The sequence below is a fragment of the Balaenoptera physalus genome (assembly GCF_965194825.1).
Source record: "Balaenoptera physalus genome assembly, chromosome: 7".
In the NCBI taxonomy this organism is placed as follows: Eukaryota; Metazoa; Chordata; class Mammalia; order Artiodactyla; family Balaenopteridae; genus Balaenoptera; species Balaenoptera physalus.
In genome coordinates this window covers 92,591,415-92,613,793 of record NC_138886.1, presented here as the reverse complement: position 1 = coordinate 92,613,793, position 22,379 = coordinate 92,591,415, and the positions used below count along the sequence as shown (strand labels likewise).

The window sequence follows — 22,379 nt, the reverse complement described above, 5'->3', positions numbered from 1 at the left end:
TTGCCATCCTCTAAGGTTTTCAGCCTTCGTCTCCCTTGACAAGTTTCCTAACAGTCCTCTCCTCTCACAACACAAAACACAAATACTCTTTCATATCATTTTGATAGTGTTAAACTGACTGACATGGATTCTCAATATGAAAAAAATAATCAAACAAGTTTTTTAAAAGGAATGCTACCATGATTCCCGTGCTAATGGGACCATATGCAATGATGAGGCCTAGATTCTAAAGAGCAAGGGTAAGAAATGCAGACAGGAAATTAACAAACTTGTAAGCAGGGCTTGCAGGCTAGGATTTAGATGGAAGTGGGTTTGTCTGAATGGGGATTGGTAACTGGTAGATAAACTCTTGGCATTGTGTCAAGGTGCACATCCATTTCATGGGTAGTGGATTTTTAACACCTAGAAAAACCAGGGCTCTAGGATGTTTAGTCCCTTTACCATAAGGAAAGAGAAAAAGATTTTCTGCCTTCTTGTTCCTTACTTCTGTCCTTACCCCTACTAAGCCAAGATGTTCAGTGCTTATATGATGGCTCTTCCAAATCCATTTCATCCAAAGAGCCTGCAGATTTTATGTATGTTTACAATTGTGTTTTCTGCTGGAGCCAATATGCACACTTGAGTCTCTTTACTCCAAGTTCTCTTTCTCATAAAGATGAGTAACTAATAATAGCTTGGTATGTTTATACTTTCTTGGTAGTGTTGCCAGATAAAATACAGATTTCGAGTTAAATGTAAATTTCAGATAAAGAGGGAAAGAATTTGCAGTAAAAGTATGTCCAAAATTTGCATGGGACACCGTTATACTAAAAACGAATTCATTGTTTATGTGAAATTCAAAAATCAAATTCAGTTAGGCATTTGTTATTTTTCTTTGCTAGATCGAGCCAACCTATTCTTTCAGGTACTTTGAAATGTAAGAGACTGTAGAAATTCTTGTTCTAGGAATCTAGTGCAGAAACAGAGGAGCCACGATACCCATACAATCATTGGAAATATCCTCAGATATATTAGAACATATATGAATTTTCAACTAGAAAAAAAAAAGAAGGCATTTTTAAAAATGAAAACAGATTGCCTTCGTTTTTAGTTGCATGGCGTATCCCTGGAAAGATTTTAATGAAACAGGTAACACTGCTTTCCCCCGGGAAAGAGGTGGGAGGAGGACTCGCCACTGCATATTCCATTTTGCACAATTTAATTTTGAACCATGAGAAGGTGTTGCTCGCTTAAAATATTATACTAAAATCATTTAAAAGGTAAAAAACTCAATCTTTTACAACCATGGAATACTATGAGAAAGACATTTAGTGAATTCTGGTCTTGGACATGGGGGCTGCATGACGGTTTTTTGATGGACGGGGGCTTTCCAGCACAAAGGATCATTAGTAAGGCTGGTCCTGCTGGATGTTGGTTGGAGCACAAGGACCACTCCCTTAGGAGTGATGTACATACAGCAGTCAAAGACACTGGATCTGCTGAGACAATCCTAGTTTCAAATACTCAGTTCCATGTGGCCATAAATACCCAAGTGTTTATCAGACTAACAGTTCTGAATTTTGTTCAGAAAGTCTAGTCTCTGTTGAAGTAAGTCAAGAGCCAGGTAGGAAGCAGAGTGTGTTGAGGGACACAAAACTAGGTTGATGGAAAAAGAAGTGAAAGGAAGGGACCGTCAAGTCCAACCTCGGTGCCGTGAATCAAAACAACAGTCTATAAACTGCGTAAAGAGGCACATGCCAATTGTGTTGCCACTGTGTGAGGTGGAAGGAACTTCCGGTTCTTGCCTACCTGCCAGAGCCCTCGTGGAATGTCTCCCCACCCCCACCCTACCCAGACCCACGTGCCCTCTGCCCCTCCCCCACTGCAGAATGTTTCAGCCACATTCTACTATTATGATTCAAACCTGCTCCTCCTTCACTTGGATCCTGAGCGTCTGCGAAGTGAAGCAGGTCACTCTCTGGGTCCTGGTCTTGACTTTTCTCATTGAGGCTACCAGGCAGCAGTAGTCCGTGCCCAAGCCTGCAGGATGGCTTCAGAAGGAGGTAAGCCTATAGGCTGGGGGTGTGTTCTCAGAGACCCTGCCATCCCTCACATCCTTCGGGTTCACACGTGACACTTCACGGTGGGCACACAGTTGGACTGAAGTAGAGGGAGAAGAGAGCACTGGACACACGAGGACATTTCACCTGGGGAGACTGGGGAGCCTGAAGAAACCTGAGACTGCACTGGGGAGGAGGGGTCATTGGAGGCGGATCAAGAGGAATTGCCCTGGCTATGGAGAAAGGATGGCAGCAGGCAGGTTGATTCTTTCTAGAAGGGAGACAAGCCACTTTGAAACGTGTGTGTAAGGATGTGTGTGATGTCCTGGTGGTGACACAGGGAGGGTCATGAGGAAAGCCTAGACGTGTCTTGTGTTCCTGAGGCACCTGAAGCTTGCCTCACCATATCTTTCTAAGGGATTTGAACAGGAGCATACTGTATCTAAGGGGGCCGTGGGGAGAGATGGTCTTGGTGAGAAAACTATTCAGTGGGGCTGTGTGTGGCCACACCTGCAGTGAAGTGCCCTCTCCGAGAGCTAGGCAGGAGGTTACTCTAACTGCCGCAGCCCACACCTCGTCCACTCCTCCCAGCCCAGAGCTCACTTCTCAGTTCAGACAACTGTTGCTTTGGATTCAACAGGGGATGGGCAACCATGTAACTTCAGCCAAGAGAGGGCTCAGGTTCCTGAGTTGCTCTGAATTGTTCTTCCTTTTGTGGAATCGCAGTACTTCAGACCTACTTCATCTCGTCCAGTATCTCATGGTGGACCCTCAGGCTGCCTTGAGAGGAAGAGTTTGTTCATATTTCCTGTCACTCCTTCATGGACAGGGGACAGATGTGGAGTGGGGTTGTTTCGGGTGGAATGTCTGTGAAGGCTGTTTCCTCTTTTAAAGGGGGAAGGAGTGTAGCCCAGGGGCAGGAAGACGATATTCTGTGTTATTATTAAACGTCCTATGACACCTGTTCTGGTTAATTAGGTGCTCCGTGGTGTGTACCTTGTTCTCCTGAACAGGGATGTGATCCAGACAACTTGATCGCCATGGCAACTGGCTTCTGCCTGCTTCTCAGATTGTCTTTCCGTTATTGGGAGCTGGAGGGGGAAGGACCACAGGCGGTCTGTACTCCCATGACCAATGTAACATGACAATTCCCTGGCCCTTGTTTAATCCTCTGCAGCCATCACTGGCTGTGAAATGACAGAATCTAAGGGACACGCGCCTACTTCTCACACACCACTCCCCCCACCCCCGCCTCCTAGGAACAGAACTCCTGAGTGATGACAGTGACTCTGGGCACTGGGGAGGGGGTGGCAGGACCTGGCCCATGTTACGTGTCTGCTGTGGGTTGTTCTGAGATGCAGGTGCATTCTGGGCCAGTGTTATGGGTTTGTATCAGGATTCCATTAGAGAGAGATTTTCCAGCATTTTGTTTTGTTTTGTGAGGCTAGGAAAGAAAGAGGGGATTTCTACTGAGCATCAGGAAAAGGAGGACTGAGGAGGAGGTGGGGCCCTAATATTTTACACAATACCTGTCCACAAAGGGCCTTTGGGTGCCTAGAACTTACCTTGGAGAAGGTCCCTACCTGCTAGTACGCCGGCTGAGGGGCATTTCTCACAGAGCGGATGTCCACACAGTTCCAGATCTTGGGAGACAGCCTGTGAGGCTTAGGTGTCAGGGGGTGCCTTAGGGAGGCTCTCCAAGTCAGTGCTTGCTGAGGCGATTTCTTCTCGGCAGACAGGGGTCAGGGACCTTGGTGGATGGGCGCGAGGTCACCAGTGGAATAATTCTCAACTGGAGGTCAGGGCATGAAAATCACTTGAAGACATTTGCACGTTGCACAGTTTCCCTTGTCCAAGTGTCCCTCACCTGTGGAGATTTACACTCTGATGCCACAGAAAGCCTCAGTCCCACTTGCCCATTCTCCTCCTCCATTCACTCCTTTCCTTTGCCTCAACAGCATCTCCAGTGCTGGGAACGGATGTGACCATGAACCCCGGTGCCGCCTTGTCTACTTTCACGGCAGTGCCCTTCCCTCCACCCATTCCTGGCGCCCAGCACCGGCCACCCTGGCAGCAGCACCTGCCACGTCCCATCACCCCAGCATTCCCTCCTGGCAGCAGCCTGCTGCTGCCAGCTTTCCCCAGGACGCCTATGGTGGCTAATGGTGGCCGTGGCCCCAGTGCCCCTGGGGCTTGCAACCTCACTGTCCAAGTCAGGTCACAAGGGAGGACAGTGGAGGCCCCCCAGACTCAGACCTTTGTCGTTACTCAGGCCCCCCTCAACTGGAGCGCTCCAGCGGCCCTCAGCAGGAGCGCTGCATGTCCTGCACCCGTATTCATAGCAACCCCTGTGATGGGGACCGCTGTGACTGCTTCAGCTGTTGGAGTTAGTCAGGCTGGCAAGGGAGGCTGGACCCCAGGCTTTCCTCCTCAAGCTCCACCACCAGCTGCCCAGCTGGCCCCTATCATTCGCCCAGTGAACTCTGGGCCAGGGCCACATGGCACTTCCAGGGAGGGCCGCCTGGCCACCAACCAGTCCAACGCCTCGCAGGATGGCTCCTCTAACACCCAGAGAGAGTACAGTAACTTCCGACGTTGGCAGCGCTTCAAGCCCCTGGCCCGGAGACACTTTCGCCTGAGTCCTGATGCAGAAGCTTTTTCCTGCTTTCTCATGTGAGTGAACGCTCAGAGGGTCCTGAGCTTATGGGAGCTTTTAGATAAAGAGGAACTGGGGATGGACTCGCACGTTAGGTTTCTAGGGATACTGGAAGGAAGGTGTGAGGGCGATGTCCATGCTATGAGAAGGCACATTGTCGGTCACATGGGTGGGCCTGCCAGTCCGTGACATCAGGACTGAAATGTGCCCTATCTCAACTGGCCCCACCACCCTGTGAGTCTGGTCAGCTTGCTCTTCCATGATTCTCATGGTAATACGGACTGAAGACTTGCAGTCAGAGAGGGTCGTGGTGTAAGGTGAGGAGCCAAGGAGTGGATGCCGCACTCTCCTGTGGTGCCGCGTCCTTCATACAGGACGTGAGCGTACATGGCCAGGGGAGGTCACTTCAGAGGAGGAGGAGGAGCGCGGGGCCCAGGAGAGCGCTTTATGCATGCCTCCACTTCGTTGTGGAGAATTCCACTAGGAACAGGGTGATGGTAGAGCTCTCCTAAGGGCGTGGGCTCTCTCCCACTAGAGTTGTGAGCCTGGCAGGCATTTCCATCCTAAACCTCCGGTCCTCGTAAAAAGGGGACAATTACACTTCACTCAGAGGACTGTGCAGAAGACGCCTTGGGCTAATCTATGAAGTGTTAGCAGATTGCTTGGCACATGCCACGCCTCATTGATGATAGTGATTTTTATGATGAAAATGCAGCCTTGAGGAGGAAAAGAGCTCCCCAAGGCACAATGTCCCAGCTCTAGCCTGGGAGTGGATGGTCGTCCTTGAGTGAGTGTGAGGCGGTGACAGCAGTGGCCGGGAAGGCTTGTCTTTGCCCTCCCAGACGCCCGCCTCTCACCCTCCTCTTGCTCAGTCATTCTGGGTTGAGTGATGTGTGGTCCACATGGGCGGGTGGGGTCAGGCAGGTGGGGGCTGGGCTGGGCCCGGAGACTGACCCCGAGTGCTTACAGCCCAGTGCTTCGATCCCTGGCCCGCCTGAATCCCACCATGACGCAGGAGGAGGGACTGTGGAGGGCCATGCAGGAATGGCGGTGCAGAAGCAACCTTGACCGGATGATCTACTACGAGAGGGCGGAAAAGTGAGTCAGCGTCCTGGGCCCAGGGGCTGCGTGGAGGGTGAGGCGAGTGGGTGAGGGCAGGGTCTGGCCGTGGGGATGCTCATCAGAGAGGACAGAGGAGAAGGGCTGTCACCCAGCACAGGGGCCCCGCAGCCCAGGGGCCCTACTGTCCTCCAGAAACCCCTCCCTCACCTTGAGAGTTTGAGACTTCTGTCCTTCCTCCACCAGGAGCTCTGCTTTCCCCTGATTTTGACCTATCCTTGCCTTGACATGAAGGTCTCAGGACGGGGCAGGGTGAAGCTGTGAGTCCAGTAGGGGTCCAACTCCGGCCATATGGGCTGGGCCGGGGAAAGAGCTCCACCCGCCAGCCTGCTGCTTCCTTAGTGGTGGGTGGCTGGCGGCCACTAACATAAACTTGGGACCTCCTCTCCTTACAAACAGTGGCCTGAGTGGGTACCCTGGCTTCCCTCAAGAGGCTGGGGAAGCCAGCTGCCATCAGCCCAGGGGTCTCCGGCCCTTCCAGTGTTTGCTCCATGGTAATCCCCTTGGTTTAAGAAACAAAAGCAAACAAACGAGCGCCTCTCAGAGGAGGGGAAGGCCTCTCCTCTAAGCTCAGCATCCACATCGTCCAGCCTCTCCTGGGTCCTGTCTCCAGGTCTATGTTCCAGGAGGCTCAGTCTTAGCCCAGGGTCCTGGATTCGGGCAAGGACCCCTGTGGGGAACACATGCCTGTTCCAGCCTCTGGCTGTCAGCCCTTCATGTGGTTCTGGATGGGGACGGGGGCATGAGGAGGGTGCCCCCTGGGTCAGCCATGTGTCCCGTTGACCTGGTTCAATTCAGCGACCTGGGTCTATGCTGTTGAATGCCCTCCAGTGCTGGTGAGGCAGGAAGGGTCCCAGATCTTGTTATCACTTCCAGGAGCAGCTCTCTGCTGTGGACAGCACCTCACAGGGCCTTGACGGCCCCAAGGCACATCCTCTCCCAGTGCCTCATTCTTGGCTGCCTTTGTTGGGCTCCAGAACCCAGGCCTTTTTCTCAGGGTGGCCTGTGCCTCCGTCACCCCCCAGGTTCATGGAATTTGCGGCCAAGGAGGAGATGCACATTCAGCATTTGCAGTGGATGCAGTGCGCGCAGGACCTGCCTCCTCCAGCCCCACCGAAGCTGGATCCTCGGGGGCCCCCAGCCCCGAAAGTGGGCCTTCAGCCAGTCACCCAGCTTCCCACTGGAGCTGAAGGCACAGGTAACAGGGGCGTAGGGTTGGCCACCGCCCCCAGGTGGATCCTTTTCTTTCAAGACAGGGGCATTGGTCTTTCAACCAAAACAGCCACCGAGGCGGGGGGTGGGGGGTGGGGTCTCAGCTGCCCCTTGTCACTACGGGGTATTGACTTGGTCAGTTTTGTAACTCCTCTCACACCTCCCTGTCAAAGGACCCCACACGAAGTCTGCCTAAGAAGTGGGCTTGATGGGGAGACCCCCTAGAAAATTGGAGGTTCCCCACTTCCTTACTTGTGACTCTCTTAGATGACCCCCTTACCTCCCCTCTCCAACTGTGCATGAGGCTTCAGATGGTCCTGACCCCTCCCACACCCACATCAATGTCCCCCAGACAATGCCCTCACCAACGTGCGCTCGGTGGTCAGGAGGTGGACCGGGAGTCCCTCACCTTCCTTCCCTTCCTTCTGCTCTGCCTCAGCCTGTGCTCCCAGGATGTCCGGCCCCAGGGCCCAGCCCTCGCACCCGAAGCCACACAGATCCCAGTGGCCCCCGGAGCCCAAGGCGCCCAAGGAGATTCCCCCTGAGACTGTGAGGGAGTATGTGGACAGGATGGAGGCGCTGGTGGGGCACGTCCACTCAGCCATGGGCAAGTCACATGCAGAATGTGGAAAGGACGGAAATGAGCTGAAGCAGGAAGAGGACGACACCTACTTGGACCCGCGTCTCTTGAGCTACACTGACGAGCTGCGTTCCCGGGAACACTCTGTCACCAAGGTAGGCTGGGCCTGGAGCCTGGGGTCTACAAGATGCCAGGGCATGGAACTCTCAGCACCTAAGATCTGGGTTCTGCTCAGGCCGATGGGACTTAAGCTCAGCTCCTTGTTCCTGAGCCTGGTGTTAGGGGAGGTTTACGCAGATGTATGTGTGTATATGTTTGTGTCTGTGTGTATGCTTTTGTGTGTCTGTGTATGTGCATCTGTATATGTGCTCTTTTGTGTGTGACTGTGTATGTGCATGTGTGTGTGTGTGTGTGTGTGTGCTGACCATCCCCGCCTTGTGGAGGAGAGTGGGGGTGGGTCTCTGCTTTTCACTTTCCCTCCTGGTCTTCTTGTGTCACAGGCCACTCCTGGCCAAGGATGCTCACAGCCTCTTCTTTCTGTCCGAGGTGGAGGCAGTCATTCATCCTCGATTCCCGGCAGAATTGTTTTCCCCAGACCCGCAGCTGGATCTCTTGGCCCTTGCTGAGGAGCTTAAGCAGGAGGAAGGACTCCCCCCTGAAGAAGTGAGCCAGGGGAGGGAGAGAGACACTTAGGGAGCCAGGGGACACCAGGGGAGGGGGGACACCAGGTGATCCAGGGGACAGGGGAAACCAGGTTGCCCAGGGGAGCCAGAGGAGGGAGGGATCGCAGGTAGAACAGGGGAGACAAGGGACACCTAGGAAGACCAGGGCACGAGGGACCCCAGTGAGCAGGGGAGAGGTAGGGCCCCAGAGCAGGAGGCCCACATGGCTCTGTCCATCCCTTCCCTGCCTCGGAGGCCTGGCATGGGGAAGGGCCCTCTCTGGGGTGTGTGCAGCTCAGGGTGATAGGAAGGAGAGGATGGGGAGCCGGGAGCGGAGGGAAGGACACACAGCTGGGAATAAGGTGCAGGAGGATGGCAGGAATGCCATCGTGTCTGTATTTGGAGTCTAGTCCTGGGGTCACCCGTCCCCTCCTCCCCCCCAGGGCCATTGTCCCACTGCCCAGTGCTCCTCCTCTCACACGTGCGCGTGGAGCCGTCACTGTCCTCCTCCCTCCTACCAGCTGGTGCAGAAACAACTCCTGGCCTTGAAAGAGGAGGAAGGTGGGCCGGCAGCCCCGAGCCACAGTGCACCCGGAATGGGCTCAAGTCCATCTGAGTCCCACGCCGGCCAAGGTGCCCAGAGGCACGACCAAGACCGCCATCGAGCGGTCAGTGATGAAGCCTGCCCACCAGAGATTGATGTTGAGGCTCTTCATAGGCCCATCCGAGCAGACACTGGCCCGTTCGTGCTCAGAGTCTTTGGTCCCTGTCGAGGACGTCAGGAGGTCTCTCCATTCCGGGCCGGACGGCCCTCCCCTCCCCAGGGTCAAAGGCGCACTGGCCCTCTACTGGGACCCAGGGATGCGTCTGTTCTCAGAGAGGCGTCTCCTGTTCCGGAGGCCCGAGGGCCCAGGGACGCGTCCAGTGAGGACGAGGAGGAGCTCCCCAGCCTGGCCTCCCTCTTGGCCTCTCCGCAGAGTCTGCCGCCTTGCGGGCTGTCCCAGAGTCCTGCCCCTGCCTCAGGCCTGGCCTCCCCTGGAGGTTGGGGGGCCCAGAGTGCTCCCCAGGCCCCCTCCCCTCAGACAAGAGGCCCCAGCCCAGATCCACCAGCTGCTCCCAAGTCGAGGAAGCGGGCTCTGTGTGGGCGCCCAGCCGCTGCTGAGAAGCTGCCCATCCCCGGGGCTGGCCACGGGGTCTCTGCGAGGCCAGCCTTGGCTCTGGGGCTGGCTCGCCCCTCACAGCCGAGAAAGAGAAAGCGTGACCCGTTTGTCACAGGGAAGAGGAGGAAGAAGAAGAGGAAGCACTGCAGCCAGTAGGGAACAGCCGGGCCGGCCCTCCAGGGCGAGCCCCCCAGGGCGGCCCCCAGGGGAGCCTAGGGGCTCCTCCTCACCCCAGTGCTGATCCTGGGATTGTGGGGGGTTAGGGAGGTGGGGGAGGTGGGTGTGGGCAGGACCTTTGGAGTGATGTATGAAAATTGTGAATAAAGATAGTTTTGGTGGGAAATGCTCTCAGGCCACCATCATCTTCTTCGTGTGGTGCTGCTCCACAGAGAGCGATCCTGAGAGGAAGGAAAGGTGAGGGATGTCACAGGAGCTATGGATCTACAGGTGGCCAAACCTTTCCTCCACATAGACAAGGACTCCTCAGGCTGCCCCTGGGAACGCATAGCTCTCACTTTCCCCAGGGACCCCCTCATCATGCCCTTCTCTAAAGCCTGCTTGGCTAGGGGCCTTCTGGGGCATCTGTAGCATCTTCTGCATCCCTGAACCGTCTGGGGAGGGAGAGCTGCTTTTGTGCCTCTCAGCCCTCTGGACACTAACCAGTTTCTAGGACGGAGCCTGGAGACGGCCCTTGTCTTTATGGAGCTGCTCTCTGCTTCCCTGAAGTGGCCAGGCGATGGCGCTGGGGTGACCCTCCGCTCATCCAGGGTTTCCTGTGTGGGTGGCCTGACCAGAGAGGAAAAGTCTTGGCCATTGGGACAGGACTGTCTGCCTCATCATAGCGGGAGCGTTCTCTAGTCCCACTGGGATTATTGCAATGTGGAGAGTGGTTGAGGCAGCTACCTCTTAATCCCAGTGAGGATGCAACAAGGGGAATGGGCGCGGGGAAATTCATGGGGCACCTGTTACAGGTGAGTCTAAGGGAAACGACAGTTGGGCCCCTTTGTGGAACTTGTGGGATTTCTGTGCAGCAGCATCTCTTTCAACTGAGGGAGGAGGACCCATCTGGCTGTGGCTGTGGGGACTGGCCTTAGGGGCCTAGGGGTGTGCAAAGACACCCCAGAACTACTGTCCCTTCCCTTTCCACCCATGGCTGGACATGTGTGTGTATTGGTATCAACACTGATTTGTATTCCCATAGAAAACAGTTCCTCCTGACAAACTATGACCGTGTTTCACAAGAACAGCTTGCTCACAGGGGCAGCAGGGGTGGGGGAGAGGTGTCTGCGGCCCCAGATCTGGGTGGGAGCTGGGATCCATGCTGAGGAGTGTGGATGCCTCAGTCACTGTCCTGTGGGTGCCGGCAGAGACTTTGAATCATCAGAGCAGGGGAAATGACCCGCTCATAAGGGTGAGACGAGCAAACAATGAGGGCAGGGAGCAGACCCCTGCTATCTCCCCGAACTGCCCCCCCTCCCAGTCTGCTTAGCTTCCGTCACAGCCTGTGCTGGCCCACCTCTGAAGCCCCTTCCTCCTAAAGCACTCAGATGCTCTGATCTTTTGTAGACCTGCCCCGGGCCTCACGCCCCTTCCCTGCTGGCCAAAGGCTCTTCTCCAGGTTCTGAGTTCTGATTCCTTCCCCAGGACCCAGGCAGGGGTTAGGACAACAGGGACTCCCTGAACATGACCCCTACACCATCAGCATGCAAAACTGGGGCTGCAGGCTTCCGCAGGTGGCATGGCTCTCTGCTGGACCCTGCAAAGAGCTTGGAGAAGAAAGGGGCTCATGTCTCTCCACCTCCACTAATCTGTAGGTCAGCCTCACAGGTCCTCCTCTGTCCAGGTGGGCAGCACATATGTGCTCCCAGCCCTCCTTGACCCTTTGTGAAAGAAAGTTTTTGCAGCTCAGTAGTCTATTAGTCAAGGTGTCTCAGGGCTTGTTCCTTTTGAAGCCCTACAGGAGAATCTGTTTCCTTTCCCTTTCTGTCTTCTAGAGGCTGCCTGCATTCCTTGGAATTAGTCCCTTCTTCCATCTTCAAAGTGCATCACTTTTTTCTCTGCTTCCCTCATCACATGGTCTCTCCAACTCTGACTCTTCCTATGTCCCTCCTATACAAATCTTTGTGTTTATATATAGCCCACCCAGAAAATTTATGATAATCTCTTCATCTCAAGATTTTTTACTTGGTCACAGCTGCAAAGTCCTTTTTTCCATACAAGGTGACATTCACATATTGTCATAGGAGGGGTTAAACACGGACCTTTTTGGGGAACCGTAATTTACCCTACTAGAAGAAATCCACAAGAATACCTACCATCAGAATCCACATGAATAACAGACTATGACCAAGTGGAATTTATTCCAGGGATGCAAGCCTGGTTCAATGGTAAAAAATCATCAATGTAATCTACCATATTGAGTCTAAAGGAACACATACTGTCACACCAATTAATATAGAAAAGGCATTTAACGAAATTCAACACCTATTCATATTAAAAATGCTCAGAAAACTAGGAATAGAAGGTCACTACCTCAACCTAATAAAGAACATCTACCAAAAACCTACTTCTAACATCACATGAAATGGTGAAAGAATGAATGTTTTTCCCTGAGTTCAAAAACAAGGGTAGAATGTCCACTCTCATCTCTTAGTTTTCAATGTAGTACTTTAGATTCTAGTTAGTGTAGTACAGCAAGAAAAGGAAAAAAGAGGCATACATATTAGAAAAGAAGAAATATAATTGTCATTATTTACAGATGACATAATGGTCTACATAGAAAATTCCAAGGAATGTATAAGAAAACTCGTAATAAATTGTAATAAATTGCTTTAGCAGGATCTCAGAATATAAGATCTATACACAACATTGTAAACATTGTTTACATTACATTGTTTACATGTAAACAATGTACATTGTACATTGTTTACATTGTTTACATTAATGTAAACATTAATACACAACATGGATCATATTTCCATATACTAGTAACAAACCGAACGATTGAAAACCAAAATTTAAAACATAGTAAATAGGTTCCAGTTCAAGGTGGCAACATGGGAAGATCCTGAACCCACCTCCTCCCACAAACACACCAAATCTACAGCTACATATGGAAAAATTTCCTCTGAAAAAAACTAAAAGATGGTGGAGCAACCCCTTCACATCAGGAAAACCAGAGGGAAACCACATCAAAACAGGTAGGAAAGGCTGAGACACAATTTTTCCATAAATCCCATCCCTGGTGTGGAGACACACAATCAGGAAGGAGCTCAAAACCTGGAGCTTCTCCCTGAGAGGTGAAGGGTTTGGACCCCACATTGGGCACTCCAATTTTAAGGCTGGCACCTGAGAGATAGACTCCCAAAACATCTGACTTTGAAGACCAACAAGGCACATCCCATGAGACCCACAGGGCTGTGGTGGACTGAGGAACAGCTCTTAAAGGGCCTGTGCACAGACTCACCTGCCCCAGGGCCAAGTGCAGAAGCAGCCCTTTGAAAAGCACTCTGACTTTTTGTGAAAGAGACTCACTTCCCAATTTTAAAGCATTAATCTGAGGAACAGGGGCCTGCCTGGAATACTCCCCAGGGACAGAGGCTGGCGGGTGCCATCTTCCTGCTCTCTCTCTGCCTTGATAAAGCTGAAAGGTGCCATCTTTTTCCCCCTTTTTCCTTTCCTGCAGGTGACAACTTTGTGCTCCAGCCAGCTGGCTCCTTCTTCTCTGCTCTTCCTCTGTCTTGCTATATATATATATATTTTTCTTCTTCTTCTTTTTCTTTTTTTCTTTTCCCTTTTCCCCTTTATTCAGATGGTGTCATCTTTGCACTCTTCCCAGCGCCTCACTCCATCCAGTAAGCATCATCTTCACACTTTCCTTCTGATGTGCTCCAGAGAGCCAGAATCTCCAAGAGGGGAGATCCCACTTTTGTGGCCTCCACTCAGGGGATGCTCCTTGATCACCTGGCTCTGGAGGCCAGGAGGGATCTCTTTTCTGCATCCCATGGGACTGTAACAATTGGAGAGACAGTTCTTGGCAGGATACCACCCCCAGGATGTACCACTACACATCAGACTGAGACACAGTCCCAGCCTTTACATGAAAAAGGCCTATTTGCTAGTAGGGACAAGACTTAAGAGCAGGCTTCAGGTTCAGCACACATCTAGAGGCTACGGATGTGCTCTCAAGGAAGGTAGGCTGGGGGTACCATCTTTCCACCCTCACTCTGCCTTACTACAGTTCACTGGTATCTCCCAGAATGGAGCTTGTACACTTATCTGAAGCCCTGTTTTCTTGTGACTGCTCCCCAGGGAATATCTTCAGATTGCTTGCTTCTGGGGCCCAGCAAGGCTTACACTTGCAATCTCACAGGACTGAATATATTTGTATTCTTTAAAAGCTGTTACCAAATTGTCTGGTTTCCTATCAACCTGAATCTAGGTGCTGACTGAGATCCTCCAGTTTGGGATGCTCACTGGTCTTGGCACACCCTCAACTGCTGGGAGGGTGTGCCAAGTCTATTAAAAATAAACTGCTTAGACAATCACAAAGGTTTGAGAGGCAACCAAGAGTAGACAGCGTTAAATGACAAGGTTCATCTGTCACACAGCTCTTCAAGACTGGGAGATGTGACTATTTCACTTAATGCATAGAAAACAACACAGAGAGTCAAGCAAAATGAAGAAAGAGAGGACTATACTCCAAAAAAAGAACAAGATAAAACCTCAGGAAAAAATCTTAATGAAATGAACATAAGTAATTTACTTGATAAAGAGTTCAAAGTTATGGTCATAAAAGTGCTCACTGAACTCAGAAGGAAAATGGATGAAAACAGTGAGAACTTCAACCAAGGAATAGAAGATATAAGAAAGTTCCAAATAGAAGTCACCGAACTGGAGAACGCAATAACTGAACTTAGAAATACAGAAGATGAAGCACAAGAAAGAATAGGTGAACTCAAAGACAGGTCAGAGGAACTCATCCAATCAGAGAATAAGGAAGAAAAAAGAATGAAAATAATTAATATAGCTTAAGGGACTTATGGCACATCAAATGGAATAACATTCACCTTATAGGAACTCCAGAAGGAGAAGAGAAAAAGGGGCAGAAAACATTTGTAGAAATAATATCTGAAAGCTTTTCCTAACCTGGGGAAAGAAACAGACATCCAGATACAGGAAGCCCAGAGAGCTCCAAAGCAGATCAACCTAAAGAGATCCATACCAAGAAATATTAAAATTAAAATGTCAAAGTTAAAGATAACAAGGGAATCTTAAAATCACCAAGAGAAATACAACTTGTTACATACAAAAGAACTTCCATAAGACTATCATCAGATTTTTTAGCAGATATGTTACAGCTCAGAAGGGAGTGGCACAATATATTCAAAGTGCTGAAAGAAAAATCTTTCCAACCAAGAATACTTCACCCCGCAAATACTTCACCCAGTTATATTCAGAACTGAAGGAGAGATAAGAGTTTTCCAGATGACTAAACGTTTAAGGAGTTCATCACCACTAACTCAGCCTTACAAGAATTGTTAAAAGAACTTCTTTAAGCTGAAAAGAAAGGGCGCTAATTAGTAACAAGAAAACACATGAAAGTGTAAATCTCACCAGTAAAGGTAAGTGTATATAGTAAAGGTAGTGGATTAATGAATTATAAAGCTGTATGAAGGTTAAAAGACAAAACTCGTAAAAAGACTTATAATTAAAATAATTAGTTAAGGGATATACAACATAAAAACATGTAAAATATGTCATCAAAAACATAAAATGTGAGGAGGGAGGAGTAAAAACTTTGACCTATAGAATGCATTCAAACTTAAGTTGTTATCAACTTAAAATAGACTGTTAAAATATAAGTTGTTATATGTGAGCTTCATGGTAACCACCAAGCAAAAACCTAGAGTAGATGCACAAAAGATAACCTGAAAGGAATCTAAACATACAACTAAAGAAAGTCATTAAGCCACTAAGGAAGAGAGCAAGAGAAGAAAAGAACAGAGAAATCACAAAATTGCCAGGAAACAATTAACAAGATGGCAATAAATACATAATTATCAATAATTATTTTAAATGTAAATGGACTAAAGGCTTCAATCAAAAGACATAGGGTGGCTGAACGGATTAAAAAAGAAGACCCATCTATATGTGGCCTATAAGAAACTCACTTCAGAGCTAAAGACACACACAGACTGAAATTGAAGGGATGGAAAAAGATATTCCATGCAAATGGAAACCAAAAGAAAGCTGGGGTAGCTATCTATAATTATATCAGAAAAAATAGACTTTAAAACAAAGACTGTAACAAGAGACAAAGAAGGACATTACATATGGATAAAAGGGTCAATCCAATAAGAGTATATAACATTTGTAAGTATTTATGCGTCAAACATAGGAGCACCTAAATAAATAAAGCAAATATTAATAGGCCTTAAAGGAGAAATAGCAATACCATAATAGTCTGGGACTTGAGTATTGTACTTACATCAACAGATATATCATCCACACAGAAAATCGATAAAGAAAGATTGGCTTTAAATGACATGTTAGATCAGATGGATTTAACATATATATATAACATTCCATCCAAAAGCAACAGAATATACATTCTTCTCAAGTACACATGGAACATTCTCCAGGATAGATCATATGTAAAGCTAAAACCAAATGTTAACAAATTGAAGAAGATTTAAATTATATCAAGCTCCTTTTCTGACTACAATGGTATGAAACTAGAAATTGATTACAAAAAGAAAACTGGAAAATTCACAAACATGTGGAGAGTAAACAACAAATTCCACAATACAGTAAAATGGTCATATAACATGATCCAGTGAGATTTATTCCTAGGATGCAAGGATGGTTCAATATCTGCAAATCAATCAATGTGATATACCACATTAACAACTTGAAGAATGAAAATCGTATGATCCTCTCAATAGATGCAGAAAGACTTTTGAGAAAACTCAACATCAGTTTATTATAAAAACTCTCAATGAAGTGGGTATAGAGGAGGGAACATACCTCAACATAAAAAAGACCATATATGACAAGCCCACAAATAACATCATATTCAACAGTGAAAAGGTGAAAGCTTTTCCTCTAAGATCAGAAACAAGACAAAGGCGACCACTAAAGTCCTAGCCAGGGCAATTATGCAAGGAAAAGAAATAAAAGGCATCCAAACTGGGAAGAAAGAAGTAAAACGGTTACTATTTGCAGATGACATGACACAATATATAGAAAACCCTAAAGACTCCATCGAAAAACTGTCAGAACTGATAAATGAATTGAGTAAATTTGCAGGATATAAAATCATTATACAGAAGTATGTCACATTTCTACACACTAATAACAAACTAACCAAAAGAGAAGTTAAGAAAACAATCCCATTTACAATTGTATCATAAAGAATAAAATAAGAATAAATTTAACCAAGGAAGTGAAAGACCTGTACACTGAAACTATAAGACATTGATGAAATAAATTGAAGAAGACACAAAGATACCCCATGCTCATGTATTGGAAGAATTGATATTATTAAAATGTCCATACTCCCCAAACAATCTACAGATTCAATAAAACTCAATCAAAATTCCAGTGACATTTTTCACAGAAACAGAACAAACAATTCTAAAATTTGTATGGAACCACAAAAGGCCCTGAAAATCTTGAGAAACAAGAAGAAAGCTGGAAAATGCATGCTCCCTGATTTCAAACTATATTACAAAGCTATAGTAATCAAAACAGTATAGTATTGGTATAAAGGGAGACACATATCAATGAAAAAGATAGAGAGCCCAGAAATAAACCCATTCATATATGGTCAATGAATTTACAACAAAGGAGCCAAGAGTATACAATAGATAAAGGACAGTCTCTTCAATAAATGGTGTTAGGAAAACTGGATAGCCACATACAAAAAATGAAACTGGACCAGTATCTTACACCATACACAAATTCAACTCAAAATGGATTAAAGACTTGAATGTAAGACCTGAAACCATAAAAACTCCTAGAATAAAACATAGGCAGTAAGCTCCTTAACATCAATCTTGTCAATGATTTTTTTTTTTCTTTTTGGGATTTGACACCAAAAGCAAAGGCAACTAAAGCAAAAATAAACAAGTGGAAGTACATCAAACTAAATAGCTTCTGCACAGCAAAGGAAAACATCAATAGAGTGAAAAGGCAACCTAGTGAATAGGAGAAAATATTTGCAAATCATCTATCCAATAAGGGGTTAATATCCAAAGCATGTAAAGAATTCATACAACTCAAAAACAAACAAAAAAATTCCAATTAAAAAATAAGCAGAGGATCTGAAAAGACATTGTCCAAAGACGATATACAATTGGTTAACAGGTACACAAAAAGATGCTCAACATCATTAGTCATCAAGAAATTGCAAATCAAAACCACAATGAGGTATCACCTTATACCTGTTAGAATGGCTATTATCAAAAGCGAAGAAATAATAAGTGTTAGCAAGGATAGGGAGAAAAGGGAAACTTTGTGCACTGCTTGTGGGAATGTAAATTTGTGTAGCCATTATGGAAAACAGCATGGAGTTTCCTCAAAAATTAAAAATAGAACTACCATATAATTCATCAATTCCACTTCTGGATATTTAGCCAAAGAAAATAAAAACGCTAACTTGAAAAGATATATGCAACCCTATGTTCATTGCAGCATTATTTACAATAGTCGAACTATGGAAAAAACCAAAATGTCCAGTGATGAATAAATGGATAAAGAAAATGTGAGATATATATATGTGTGTGTGTGTGTGTATATATATATATGTGTGTGTATATATATATATATATATATATATAATGGAATATTATTCAGTCATAAAGAAGAATAAAATCTTGCCACTTGTGACAGCATGGATAGACCTTGAGGGTGTTATGCTAAGCAAAATAAGTCACACACAGAAAAACAAATACTGTATGATCTCACATATATGGAATAATGAAAAACAAACAAAACAGACTCACAGATACAGGGAACAGTTTGGTGGTTGTTGGAAGTCGGGCGTGAGGAAGGTGGGCAAAAAGGCTGGAGGTAGTCAAAACATACAAACTTCCAGTTATAAAATAAATATTATAAATCATGTGGATGTAATGTAAAACACGGCAACTCTAGTTAAAAATACTGTACTGCATATTTGAAAGTTTCTAAGAGAATAGATCTTAAAAGTTCTTATCACAAGAAAAAAATTGTAACAATATATGATGGTGGATGTTAACTAGACTTATTGTGGTCGTAATTTTGCAACATATAGAAATATTGAATCATTATGTTGTCCACTTGAAACTAATATAATGTTGTATGTCAGTTATACCTCAGTTTAAGAAAAATAAAAAGTGCTACAAATAAATATAAATAAATAAATGTATACAATAACTGCCTTCAAAATGAGATGTTTAATATAAATGTTTAAAAAATGTAGATCTGTATAATGAAACTTACAAAACTCTGATGAAAACAATTAAACAAGTGGTAAAAAGAAAAGTACAGAGGCATATTATTTTCATGGATTGGAAGACTCAATATGGTAAAATATGAATTCTTCCCAAATTGATCTGTAGGTTTAAATGCAATTCCTATCAACTTCCAACAGGTTTTTTTTTGTCACAATAGACAAGCTTATTCTAAAACTCATTTCAAAAGTTAAAGGAAGAAAGATTGCAGCAAAGTGATGGTCTAGGAAGTTTCAAACTCTCATTTCCCTACAGAAACATTCAAAACAAAAACCGATCAGAAGCTTCTAAACCAACTCCGTAAGAGCTCTGGAAAATCATCAAAGGTTTCCACAACCAAGCAAATGCCCAATTGGAGAAAATCATCGCCAAAGAGATAGGAAAGTTTTGTGGCCATTTACCTACTCTTGTTCCACTCCTCCCAACATAACAGTGGTCTTAGTCTTGAGCCAGCAGCAGCCTGGTTTCCAGTTCTCCAATTCCAACTGGTTGGAGCAGAGTAGACCTTATTTACAAATTATTGTGTACCACTATTCCAACCTGTCAGGGGGAAAACTGAAAGCCTGAAAGCCTGAAGCAAGATGCTCTTGTCTGTTTTGCATAACACAGAACACAGAAAAATGGCAGGTGCTACTTGCAAAGCTACAAGGCAACTGTAAATGAACAGATGCCTGGGTCAAGAGATTCTGGGTGGAGAAATATAATAGACCATTTAAAGCCCAAGGTAGAAGCTGGAAGTGAGACTATTTGGGAAATTAGGACTTTCAAAGCAGCCTGTATGCAGGGGAATTTAGAAAGCCACATGCAGGGCCAGGCATGACATGCTCAGAAAAGTCCTGAGAAGAACTCAAGCTTTCACCTCAGGCTAATCCCTAGGCTCAGAGCAAGCCTAGCTAAGTGGTGAACAAGGACCCCAGCACAGAGCCAATCTGCCGTAATTGGTGGTGGCTGTTCCCTCTTTTTACATGTTTTTATTTATTATTTCAGCTCCTAGACTTCAAGGAAATCTCCATCAGAAAAAAAGCTGGGGGGCTGGAGTCAAGGTGGCAGAGTAGGAGGATGCAGAGTTGGCGTCTCCTCACAACTAGGACACCTACCAGGTGTTGGAGGGGGACCTCGGACACCTAAGAGGACTGGAGGAACCCCTGAGTGACCCAGTAGGACATGGGGGGAGGGAAGGGGAAGGAGAAGTGGAGGCCAGATGGGACTGGAGCCCCTGAGGGGCAGCTGGAGGAGGGGAGGGATTCCCATGCACAGAGGGGCCCATTCACAACGAGGGGAACAACAGGGACAGGGAGAGACCCTCAGGGGATTGGAGGACCAGAAGGAAATGCGGCCTGCATTTCCCCCCACCCAGTGGGCCTCGGGGAGCCTGCAGAGCCCAGGCCTGATGCTCCACACGACAAGGCCCCTTCTGGTCGCACTGAGCCTAGGCCCAGCACCCCCACCCCCCCAACCCAGGGCCTTTTCCTTTCCCATGTTAGGGAAGTTTTCAACTATAATCTCTGCAATATTTTCTCAGACCCTTTCCTTTTCTCTTCTTCTTCTGGGACCAGTATAATTAGAATGTTGGTACGTTTAGTGTTGTCCCAGATGTCTCTGAGATTGTCTTCAATTCTGTTCATCCTTTTTTCTTTATTCTGCTCCTCAGGAGCTATTTCCACCATTTTGTCTTCCAGATCACTTATTCGTTCTTCTGCCTCAGTTATTCTGTTACTGATTCCTTCTAGTGTATTTTTCATTTCAGTTATTGTGTTGTTCATCTCTGTTTGTTTGTTCTTTAGTTCTTCTAGATCTTTGTTAAACATTTCTTGTATCTTCTCAATCCATACCTCTATTCTATTTCCACAATTCTGGATCATCTTTACTATCATTACTCTGAATTCTTTTTCAGGTAGATTGCCTATTTCCTCTTCATTTATTTGGTCTTGTAAGTTTTTACCTTTCTCCTTCTTCTGTGACATATTTTGTTGCTGTCACTTTTTTTTTTTTTTTTAATGAGTGGGATTTTGTTCCTCTGTTATTGATTGTTTGGCCTGAGGCTTCCAAGACTGGAGTTTGTAAGCTATTGGGTAGAGCTGGGTCTTGGTGCTGAGATGAGGACCTCTGTGAGACCGCACTCTGATGAATATTCCACGGGGTCTGAGCTTCTCTGTTAGTCCAGTGCTTTGGACTCAGAACTCCCACTGCAGGAGCTTTGGCCTGACCCCCGGCTCGTGAACAAAGATCCCACCTTTGTGGTTCTTTTGTGAATAAGGACACTCCAAACCTAGAAGGTCATTATTTTCTGCTGGGTTCTGCCTCCACTGGGTTCCACCTCTGCTGGGTTCTGCTGGAGCAAACTATCTTTTAATAGTTTTGGTGAATTTAGCATATGACTTCAATTTTGGTGAATTTAGTATATGACTTCAATTCCTCTCCATTCCCCAAACACAGACTCACTCCCTCTGCTCATCTCTAGAGAAGTCTGCAGACCTTTTGTGCTGCCCATCAGGTCTGGCCCCACCCCCTGTCCCTTTGGACTCACCACACCACACATGGGCCCATGCTCCAGGAACCTAGGGTGGCCTGCTCTCTGCTCCTTTTGTTTTAATTTGCATCAGATGTCAGAGGATGGTGCTTTTGGTTGCCCTACAACTCTCTTGGGGGGTGCTTCCTTGTCTAATTTCATTTAATCTTTACAATAAGCCCACAAGTTTGGAAATCACTTGATTGCAAGTGACCACAATCTCATGCACACTATCTGAAGCCAAAAGCAGAGGGGTTTCCTAGGAGACAAAGTGACAGAGGTAGCCTCCCCATGCTTGGAGTAGCAGAATGATGTCTCAGACCTAAAGGTACCCTCTCTGTACCTTCAGAGCTGCCTGAAGCACCATCTCTACTTCTCAGAGCAGCTGTCACATCCTCCTGGTTCCACGTGTTCCCTTTACTTGCTCATGACCCCAGCAGGACAGTCCCTAAAATGCAGCCTTCACTCCAGGAGTTCCCTAACCTTCTGGTTCTGACCATCTCGGTCCTGGTATCTCTGGTTCTTGATTTTGGTGTCTCTAATGTGTTCAGCCTAAATAAGGTCACACTTCCTCTGAATACATGTGCCCTGATCAAGTCATCTGTGTCTGGAGTAGAGGGAGAAGTGTTTCATGTTAAGAATAGGGAATGTGTTAGTGACAGCTGAATTTTCTAAGGAATGAGAAGCACCAAGATGTACGTGTGTAGGAGGAAAATATAAGTTCTGTTCAGCCAGTGAGGTAGATAGTGCATTTATTCTTAGTTTATAGGTACAGAAACAGACTTAGAAGGTTCAGTAGCCAACCCAAAGCCACTACACAATGGCTTAGCCTTCACAGAGACCAAGAATGTATGTGTATACGTGTGATTTAGGGAAATGGAGATTTAGGTGTGTTTAGTGTACAATACATATATATGATATATATCTATATATGTATTCTATCTCTAA

The 22,379-nt window shown here is 46.8% G+C and overlaps 1 pseudogene across 1 annotated transcript; it reads left to right on the top strand.

The window, feature by feature from the left end:
• The first annotated feature begins 4,026 nt into the window (after positions 1–4,026).
• LOC309664310 (NUT family member 2G pseudogene) lies at positions 4,027–13,117 on the top strand (annotated as a pseudogene). The gene is made up of 3 exons: positions 4,027–4,712; positions 6,840–6,896; positions 13,114–13,117. The product of its transcript is annotated as an NUT family member 2G pseudogene (transcript).
• Positions 13,118–22,379: the final 9,262 nt, after the last annotated feature.